This window comes from Lynx rufus, unplaced genomic scaffold (genome assembly GCF_022079265.1).
Source record: "Lynx rufus isolate CCGP_SWC_20201006 ecotype Redwood Valley unplaced genomic scaffold, mLynRuf1.p SCAF_6, whole genome shotgun sequence".
Lineage (NCBI taxonomy): Eukaryota > Metazoa > Chordata > Mammalia > Carnivora > Felidae > Lynx > Lynx rufus.
The window spans coordinates 99,009,535-99,018,916 of record NW_025814878.1 but is presented as its reverse complement, the minus strand read 5'-3'; positions in this window follow the sequence as shown (position 1 = coordinate 99,018,916).

The following is a 9,382-nucleotide window of genomic DNA, read 5'->3' as shown; positions in this document are numbered from 1 at the left end:
AGGCACCTTTCATCCTACATCTCTAACCAAACTATAGATAGGACTTGTCCTGAGCTGAGTAGTAACCAGGTCTGCTGTTTAACTGGATGATGTAAGACCTTGGAGAAAAAAAAGCTGATAGAGAATCTCCCTCCTTTGTGTTGGATGAAAGTTTGGAGGCAGTTGGCAGAGACCCAAGGGGTAAGGATTTGTGAACTACTGGTTTGCAGAGACTTGTGAATTCCCAGGGAATTTATCTTCCTGACTGAGCATTCCTGAGATGACAGTGGGTCTCACTGGTCCCCCATGAGGTGCAGGAATGCTTAGCAGATGCATTGAGTTCCTTCTGACACTGGTCTAGAACATTAAGCATTGACTGGTGAAAAGACTGAGGAACAAAGAAGCTTTGTTCAGGCTCTAATCAGGGGGAGTATGTGTTCACCATCTGGCAAATCTCTAATGTATTTTTGCCAGATTGCTCTTCCTCCCTTCATTTTCGAGATTGTTGCTACCCAAGGTACCTCAGCAACTGAAACTTCACCCCCCAGGGAATAGACAAACAAAATAAACAGCCAACCAAAGGGGTGTCAGAACACAGAATGAAGAGAATCAAGAGATACACAAAATAAGAGGCTTCTAACAAAATAAAGCTATTATAGAAGTCCTCGCTTAGATCAGCAGAGCTCTCCTATCTTATGCAATAGACAATTAAAGACTGTGGAAACAAGGGCTTGGGAAGCCTGAAAATATCTCTGCTTTCCCCAAACTGCCTGAAATTGCAGTTAAAAATTATAAACCAGTCTTTCAGACTTAGATAAGAACAAAGAATAACAAAAACTTCCTGAAACCAATCAGCTAGGTAGAGCTTAAAAAACAGCCAATTAGTACAAATCAGTCAATTAATATAAATAGTATTATTTGATATCGGAAGTGTTTTTCTGGGAGAGATACAAAATGGTATAAAAATGTTATTTAAATATTGACAGAGCTAAGTTAGACTTTGAACTTGATCTTGAACAAAAATGCACCCCATTTCCCAATAAACAAAATTGTAAGAACAATTAAGGATATTTAAGCATAGCATGCACATACACACACACACACACACACACACACACACACACACACACACACCCCTTTGTCACATCTATAAAAACGGATGATGATTTGCAAACAAACAAACCAGCAGACAAATGGAAAGAGCACAGAATCTCTGTTAAAACCAATGATATAAAAATGGGCAAGATAATAGATTTGGATAACAGACCCAATAGACTTTTAAAAAAAATATTTACTTTTGAGGACAGGAGAGGCAGAGAGAGAGGGAGAGAGAGACTCCTAAGCAGGCTATGTGCTGTCAGTACGAAGCCCGATGCAGGGCTTAATACAGGCCTTGATCTCACTGAACCATGAGATCATGACCTGAGCTGAAATCAACAGTCAGATGCTTAACCAACTGACCCGCCCAGGCACCCCATCCAGTGGACTTTCTGTGTGAATAACAGGAGTGCTAGACAAAAAACAAAAACAAAAACAAAAACAAAAAAAAACAGATGGAGAAGAGGAAGACATTAAGTAGTAGAAGGAAGTTTATCTAAGCAGAAGACTCAAATCTTCAAATTAAAATGCTTCACCAAATTCTAGGCAAGATGGATAAAAAAGGACATATTCTACTGTGAAAAAAGGCCATGAACTCAGAATTTTAAAATAAAACTACCGGTTGTAAGAAGATCATTGAAGAAAGGCAAGGAGAAAGTGCTCATAAGCTAAGGGCTGGTGGCCATCATAACCCTGTTTCTAAGCACATAAAAATTATAGACTTAAAAAAATACTTATGTATACTCAAGACCCTCTGAGTTTTGCCTTATTTTTTTAATTAATTTTATTTCTTTAATGTACATCCAAATTAGTTAGCAATATAGTGCAACAATGATTTCAGGAGTAGTTTCCTTATTGCCCCTTACCCATTTAGCCCATCCCCCCTCCCACAACCCCTCCAGTAACCCTCTGTTTGTTCTCCATTGTTAAGAGTCTCTTATGTTTTGTCCCACTCCCTGTTTTTATATTATTTTTGCTTCCCTTCTCTTATGTTCATCTGTTCTGTGTATTAAAGTCCTCACATGAGTGAAGTCATATGATGTTTGTCTTTCTCTGACTAATTTCGCTTAGCATAATACCCTCTAGTTCAATCCATGTAGTTGTAAATGGCAAGATTTCTTTCTTTTTGATTGCTGAGTAATACTCCATAGTGTGTGTGTGTGTGTGTGTGTGTGTGTGTGTGTGTGTGTGTATACACATATATCACACATCTTCATTATCCATTCATCCATCAATGGACATCTGGGCTCTTTCCATACTTCGGCTATTATTGATAGTGCTGCTGTAAACATTGGGGTGCATGTGTCCTTTTGAAACAACATACCTATATCCCTTGGATAAATACCTAGTAGTGCAATTGCTGGGTCATAGGGTAGTTCTATTTTTAATTTTTTGAGGAACCTCCAGACCATTTTCCAGAGTGGCTGCACCAGCTTGCAATCCCACCAGCAATGCAAAAGAGATCCTCTTTCTCCACATCCTCACCAACCTCTGTTGTTGCCTGAGATGTTAATGTTAGCCATTCTGACAGGTGTGAGGTGGTATCTCATTGTGGTTTTGATTTGTATTTCCCTGATGATGAGTTATGTTGAGCATTTTTTCATGTGTCCATTGGCCATCTGGATATCTTCTTTGGAGAAGTGTCTATTCATGTCTTTTGCCCATTTCTTCACTGGATTATTTGTTTTTTTTGGGGTGTTGAGTTTGATAAGTTCTTTATAGATTTTGTATACTAACCCTTTATTTGATATGTCATTTGCAAATATCTTCTCCCATTCTGTTGGTTGCCTTTTAGTTTTGCTGATTGTTTCCTTCACTGTGCAGAAGCTTTTTATTTTGATGAGGTCCCAGTAGTTCATTTTTGCTTTTGTTTCCCTTGCCTCCGGAGACGTGTTGAATAAGAAGTTGCTGCGGCCAAGATCAAAGAGGTTTTTGACTGTTTTCTCCTCGAGGATTATGATGGCTTCGTGTCTTACATTTAGGTCTTTCAACCATTTTGAGTTTATTTTTATGTATGGTGTAAGAGAGTGGTCCAGGTTTATTCTTCTGCATGTCGCTGTCCAGTTTTCCCAGCACCACTTGCTGAAGAGACTGTCTTTATTCCATTGGATATTCTTTCCTTCTTTGTCAAAGATGAGTTGGCCATACGTTTGTGGGTCCATTTCTGGGTTCTCTATTCTGTTCCATTGATCTGAGTGTCTGTTATTGTGCCAGTACTATACTGTCTTGATGATTACAGCTTTGTAGTATAGCTTGAAGTCTGGGATTGTGATGCCTCCTGCTTTGGTTTTCTTTTTCAAGATTGCTTTGGCTATTCAGGGTCTTTTCTGGTTCCATACAAATTTTAGGATTGTTTGTTCTAGCTCTGTGAAGAATGCTGGTGTTACTTTGATAGGGATTGCACTGAATATGTAGATTGCTTGGGGTAGTTTGACATTTTAACAATATTTGTTCTTTCTATCCAGGAGTATGGAATCTTTTTCCATTTTTTTTTGTGTCTTCTTCAATTTCTTCATAAGCTTTCTATAGTTTTTAGTATATATTTTTCACCTCTTTGGTTAGATTTATTCCTAGATATTTTATGGTTTTTGGTGCAATTGTAAATGGGATTGATTCCTTGATTTCTCCTTTTGTTGCTTCATTGTTGGTATATAGGAATGCAGCTGATTTCTGTGCATTGATATTATATCCTGCAACTTTGCTGAATTCATGAATCAGTTCTAGCAGTTTTTTGGTGGAATCTTTTGGGTTTTCCATATAGAGTTTCACGTCATCTGTGAAGAGTAAAAGTTTGACCTCCTCCTGGCCGATTTGGATGCCTTTTATTTCTTTGTGTTGTCTGATTGCAGAGGCTAAGACTTCCAATACTATGTTGAATAACAATGGCAAGAGTGGACATCCCTGTCTTGTTCCTGACCTTAGGGGGAAAGCTGTCAGTTTTTCCCCATTGAGGATGATATTAGCAGTGGGTCTTTCATACATGGCTTTTATGATCTCAAGGTATACTCCTTCTCTCCCTACTTTCTTGAGGGTTTTTATCAAGAAAGGATGCTGTATTTTGTCAAATGCTTTCTCTGCATCTATTGAGAGGATCATACAGTTCTTGTCCTTTCTTTTATTGATGTGATGAATCACATTGATTGTTTTGTGGATATTGAATCAGCCCTGCATCCCAGGTATAAATTCCACTTGGTCGTGGTGAATAATTCTTTTAATGTATTATTGGATCTGGTAGGCTAGTATCTTATTGAGGATTTTTACATCCATGTTCATCAGGGAAATTAGTCTATAGTTCTCCTTTTTAGTGTGTCTTTGCCTGGTTTTGGAATCAAGGTAATGCTGGCTTCCTAGTAAGAGTTTGGAAGTTTTCCTTCCATTTCTATTTTTTGGAACAGCTTCCAGAGAATAGGTGTTAACTCTTCCTTAAATGTTTGGTAGAATTCCCCTGGAAAGCCATCTGGCCTTGGACTCTTATTTTTTAGGAGATTTTTGATTACTAATTCAATTTCCTTACTGGTTATGGGTCTGTTCAAATTTTCTTTATCTTCCTGTTTCAGTTTTAGTAGTGTATATGCTTCTAGGAATTTGTCCATTTCTTCCAGATACCCATTCTATTGGCATATAATTGCTCATAATATTCTCTTATTGTTTTTATTTCTGTTGTGTTGGTTGTGATCTCTCCTCTTTCATTCCTTGATTTTATTTATTTGGGTCCTTTCCTTTTTCTTCTTGATCAAACTGGCTAGTGGTTTATCAATTTTGTTAATTCTTTCAAAGAACTAGCTTCTGGTTTCATTGATCTGTTCTACTGTTCTTTTGGTTTCAATAGCATTAATCTCTGCTCTAATCTTTATTATTTCCTGTCTTCTGCTGGTTATGGGTTTCATTGGCTGTTCTTTTTCCAGCTCCTTAAGGCGTAAGGTTAGGTTGTGTATCTGAGATCTTTCTTCCTTCTTTAGGAAGGCCTGGCTTGCTATATACTTTCCTCTTATGACCGCCTTTGCTGCGTCCCAGAGGTTTTGGGTTGTGGTGTTATGGTTTTAATTGGCTTACATGAACTTTTTAATTTCATCTTTAACTTCTTATTTAGCCCATTTATTCTTTAGTGGGATGCTCTTTAGTCTCCAAGTATTTGTTACTTTAAAAATTTTTTTCTTGTGGTTGATTTCGAGTTTCATAGCATTGTGGTCTGAAAATATTCACAGTATGATCTCTATCATTATGTACTTGTTGAGGGCTGATTTGTGTCCCAGTATGTGGTGTTTTCTGGAGAACGTTCCATGTGCACTGGAGAAGAATGTATATTCCACTGGTTTAGGATGAAATGTTCTGAATATATCTGTTAAGTCCATCTGGTCCAGTGTCATTCAAAGTCATTGTTTCCTTGTTGAGTTTTTGATTAGATGATCTGTCCATTGCTGTGAGTGGGGTGTTGAAGTCCCCTACTATTAAGGTATTACTATCAATGAGTTTCTTTATGTTTGTACTTAATTGATTTATATATTTGAGTGCTACCACATTTGGGCATAAATGTTTACAATTAGGTATTATTGGTGGATAGACCCCTTAATTATGATATAATGCCTTTCTGCATCTCTTGATACAGTCTTTATTTTAAAGTCCTTATTGTCTAAGTGTGGCTACTCTGGCTTTCTTTTGTTCGTTCTCCATCCCCTTACTTTCAATCTGAAGGTGTCTTTAGGTCTAAAGTGGGTCTCTTGTAAACAGCATATAGATGCATCTTGTTTTCTTATGCATTCTGTTACCCTATGTCTTTTGATAGGAGCATTTAGTCCATTGATATTTAGAGTGAGTACTGAAAGATATTAATTTATTGCCATTATATGGCTTGTAGAGTTGGAGTTTCTGGTGGTATTCTCTGGTCCTTTCTAGTCTTTGTTGCTTTTTTTTTTTTTTTTTTTTTTGGGTGTTGTGTGTGTGTGCATGCGCATGTGTTTTCATCTTTTCTCCCCTCAGAGAGTCCCCCTTAAAATTTCTTGCAGGGCTGGTTTAGTGGTCACAAACTCCTCTAGTTTTTGTTTGTCTGGGAAACTGTTTATCTGTCCTTCTATGACAGCCTAGCTGGATAAAGAGTTCTTGGCTGCATATTTTTCTGATTCAGCACACTGAATATATCCTGCCACTCCTTTCTGGCCTGCCAAGTTTCTGTGGATAGGTGTGCTGCAAACCTGATCTGTCTTCCCTTGTAGGTTAGGGACTTTTTTTCCCTTGCTGCTTTCATGATTCTCTACTTGCCTCGGTATTTTGTGAATTTGACTATGACATGCCTTGTTGGTGGTTGGTTTTTGTTGAATCTAATGGGAGTCCTCTGTGCTTCCTGGAATTTGATGTCTGTGTCTTTCCCTGGGTTAGGAAAGTTTTCTTCTATGATTTGCTCACATAACACTTCTACCCCTATTTCTCTCTCTTCCTCTTCTGGGACTCCTATGGTTCTGATGTTGTTCCTTTTTTTTTAAATTTTTTTTTTAACGTTTATTTATTTTTGAGACAGAGAGAGACACAGCATGAACGGGGGAGGGGCAGAGAGAGAGGGAGACACAGAATCGGAAGCAGGCTCCAGGCTCTGAGCCATTAACCCAGAGCCCGACGTGGGGCTCGAACTCACGGACTCACGGACCGTGAGATCATGACCTGAGCTGAAGTCGGACACTTAACCGACTGAGCCACCCAGGCGCCCCTGATGTTCCTTTTTAATGAGTCATTGATTTCTCTAATTCTTAAATAGTGCTCTTTTGCCTTAATCTCCCTCTTTTTTTCTGCTTCATTATTCTCCACAAGTTTGTCCTCTGTATCACTGATTCTGTGTTCTGCCTCATCCATCCTTGCCTCCGTGACCTCCATTTGAAATTGCAGCTCAGTCACAGCATTTTTTATTTCATCCTGACTAGCTTTTACTACTTTTGTCTCCACAGAAATGGATTCTAATCTATTTTCGACTTCAGCTAGTATTCTTATTATTGTGATTCTAAATTCTGCTTCAGACATCTTTCTAGTATCTGTGTTGGTTAAATCCCTGGATGTCGTGTCTTCCTACTCTTCTATTTGGGGTGAATTCCTTCATTTTGTCATTTTGAAGAGAGAAAAGGAATTAATGCAGTAAAAAAATTAAAATTAAAAAATATTAAAATTAAAAAAATTATAAATTAATAAATTAGAAACAAACACACAGACACACACACACACACACACAAAATCGAATAAATGATGCTAGATCCTAGGTGTGTTTTGGTCTGGGTGTTGAAAGGGGCTTGATAGATTAGAGAAAAAAGGGGCAAGAAAAAAAAAGGAAATCGTTTCATAATTTGAAAAAAATGAATACACTGAAGTAGACTAAAATGAAATGATGGAAGTAAAATAGAATTTGAAAAAGTTTTCACAACAGTAAAAAATATAGTAGAAAAAAATTAAAGAAAAATATTTTTAATAAAAATTGAAAATAAAAATGAATTTTTTCTCTTTCTGCATTCATGAAAAGAAACAAAATGAAAAAGATAAAAAAGAAAAAAAAGACAAGTGAATAGACGGACCAGCCAACAGACTGAAATACAACTGAAATTACTTCATTTTCCCCTGGGAGTAAAACTATGAAGCACTTTATAGTCCATACACTAAGCGGGCGGAGAGACTTGTGTTCCTGAAGAGCAAGGTTGGCCTAGTTGGGCTAGTGTAGTGGCTCCGTTCTCCACTAGATGGCGCTGCTTAGCTTACTGGGGTGGATGGTTGTGGTGCTTGTGTGTGCATACGCGCATGTGCGGGAGTAAGACAATGGTGTTACCCAGCTACCCGTTGTCTAGTATGGGAACTTTGTCCCCTGGATCAGCAATCATGCACCCGTCCTTTGTCTTCGGCTTCCGTCCACTTCCCGCTTTTACACGGTCTGTGACCAAGCCCCAGGCAGCACCTCCCTCCCGAGTTTTGTCTCAGATGCGGCTATTTTTCCCGGCCCCTTACTTCTGAGGGACTGCGGCTTTGACCCATTCTGCCCCTCTGCAGGAGGGTCTCATGGAGCAATGGCCGGGTGCCGGCCGCACTCAGGAATGTTTGCAGGACCGTGCTGCTACCGGTGCCCAGAGACTGCAACCGGGTGCCAGCCCACTCCAGAAAAAGTTTGCGAGATAGTGTAGCAGCAGTGTTTCAGGGATTATGGAAAATCTCAACACATATCTGGCACCAGGTTTCACCCTTAACGACTTTGTTCCAGCACCAGTGAATGTGGTTGTTCTCCTGGGTCCACTGGGGCCTTGCCTTTAGGGGACCCACACAGCCTCTACCAGGTGTCCTCCCAGCAGGGGAACCGCCTCTCCCCATTTGGCCTGAAGACCCCGGACTGCACTCTGCTGCTGGGATTCGCCCTTCCCACAGAGCACCGCCAGGTATTGTGCTGCGGAGTTTCAGACTCTGCACTCCCCCTGTTTACAGTCTTAATGGAATTTAAACTCTCTCCTTTCTCCTTTTTCCCTTTTTAGTTCAGTCCCTGAGACTGTTTCCACTTTTCTACTTTCTCTCCAGCTGCTTTTGCGGGGGGGGGTGTGTGCTTTTCCCGTATTCTCCGCCTCTCCACCCCCCCCCCCGCACGCAAAAGTGGCTCCCTGCCCTTGGCAGCTTCTCTCTCCCCCAGTTCGCCTCTCAGCGCCGTGTACCTGCTGAATTCTGTGGTTCAGGTTGTGCAGATTGTTGTGTTAATCCTCAGATCAGTTTTCTAGGTGTGCAGGATGGTTTAGTGTTGGTCTGGCTGTATTTCATGGACTCAAGACACACAAAAAACGTCCATGCTGTTCCGCCATCTTGGCTCCTCCCCTCTGAGTTTTGCCTTATGATCAGCAGGAAATGAGGGGGTCTCTGGACATTGGGTAATGAAGATGATTCCTTGTGATGATCAGCAAGAGTGGAGATAGTGGACTTTATAATGTAAGCACACTTCAAAAACCCATGTGAAAGAGACTTGGATGTATATTTTGAAAAAGTCACCTAAAATATTTAGGATCTATAAATAAACTATACTATTTGTCCCGTGGAATAAAATATTAATTAATTCACCGTTACTTGTAAGTTTTAAGTTCTAGTACCTAGTAACTGAGGTTTTGTTAATTATGCCAGGGGCTTATTTCCTCCCTGATACTAAGACACATTTTGAGAAGATTCCAGGACTCCAGAAACAGAAGGAAAATCTTAAAAAGCCTATAAAGAATAATGGTTTTATATGACTATGTAAGTTACCTTTTCTAAAACTTAGTTCTTTAAAAACTACCCTATAATGTGAGACATTAACTTGATTATTTTATAG